Genomic DNA, 1658 nt, shown 5'->3' with positions numbered 1-1658 from the left:
AAAAAAAAAATAAATAAATAAAGCAAATGTGACACCGTCCTGATTCTGTGGGATAGGAATTTGTACAGGGCTCTTTGACAATGCTTAGTTGCCCCATTGTATCTCAACTCAAAAAACGACACTGGTTGTTGCCTAGAACCCGAGCTGGGGTGTTATGGTTTGTGTCTAGCTGTTCCCCCAAAGCCTCATGTAAGTTATGGGGCAGATGCGGCTGGAGGAGCAACCAGTGGCTTGAGGGGCGGGGCCAGGGGAACAGGGTGGGGCCGAGGGGCGGGGCCTGAGAGGCACGAACCATTAAACTGGCTAGCCTGTGCTTTCTCAGAGACGTGGGCAGGGTCATCCTGGACAAGGCAGTGCCCCAGCCCCTCGTCCAGTGTGTTGAAACTTCCAGTAACTGTGAACGAAATAAACCTTTCCTTCCCTCGTTTTGAGAGTCTGGTGTTTGTCCCAGCAACGAGAGAAGAGTAGCTAAAACATGGGGTGACCAGAACACTCACTGTGATTTCTCCAGGTGCCCTGGGATCCTCATAGCCAGGCTTCCCCTTGAGCATCCTAGAGGCAAGACGGGACCAGGATGAAGACTTTCTGCTGCCTTTTATCCATCTAGAAGGCCATAGGGGTTTGAAGGAGGAATCCCTCCATCAGTATCAGTTGCAGGAAGCAGCGGTGAGATAGGATATATAATGGTGGAAAGTAAAATTTGCCACAGCGTCTACATAGGGAAGGGACAGACAGTTGGCCCCCAGGGCATCTCTGGCCTTTATCACATCTCAGGCTGTTATTGCCTCTCAGCTACTTCCGCTCTGTCCTAGGAATGGAGAGTTGGAGCCAGAGATCCTGCTGCAGGGACACTAGGCACAGGAGGAGCCATAATGAAAAGTGGGAATTGGACTACCAGATGGCGAGATTCTGGTGTCTTCTGGCCTGGCTTCCAGGGTGGTGACAGTCAGACGTATAACTGCACAAGCAGGACATGAAAGGATTCTTTTCTGGAAAAATGATTAACTTTAAAAACTTACAAGTATAAGGGGCCGGGGAGATGGAGATGGCTCAGTGGAATAAGTGCTTCCCTGGCAAGCCCAAGGGCCTGAGTTCAATCCCTGCTTCCGTAAAAAAACCAAAACCAAAACCCAAAACAAAAAACTTACAAGTATAAACAGTCAGGGGGGCCGGGGAGATGGCTCAGTAGAATAAGCGCTTGCCTGGCAAGCACAAGGGTCTGAGTTCAATCCCTGGTTCTGCCAAAAAAAACAAAAAACAAAAACAGTCAGGGTTCCCCAGTGAAATAGTCCCTGCCCAATCTCACTAAAAAGAACCACACAAGTCAGCCAGCACCAGACTCAAGGTGACTATCACAGAGCTCCAACTGTTTGTTTATTTATTTATTTATTTATTTATTTTTACATATTAGTGATCCTTCTGTTTTCACCTCCCCCTATACTTTCATACTCATACTTTGGTCTCTCTTCATAACATATAAATCTTTCTCCTATTACTGTTTTCACCTCCCCAGAGCTGGGATTACAGGTGTGCACCACCATGTCTTGGTGGTCAGCACAGGGTGGGGCCAGTGCAGCATGTAGTGTGGGGGATCGAACCCTGGTCCCTGCTCTTGCCTAGGCAGGCACTTAGACTGCTGAACTATCTCTCCAGACCCT

The sequence above is a fragment of the Octodon degus genome, unplaced genomic scaffold, assembly GCF_000260255.1.
Source record: "Octodon degus isolate 3935 unplaced genomic scaffold, OctDeg1.0 scaffold00073, whole genome shotgun sequence".
Classification (NCBI taxonomy): Eukaryota; Metazoa; Chordata; class Mammalia; order Rodentia; family Octodontidae; genus Octodon; species Octodon degus.
Note: the sequence above shows the minus strand (reverse complement) of the source record.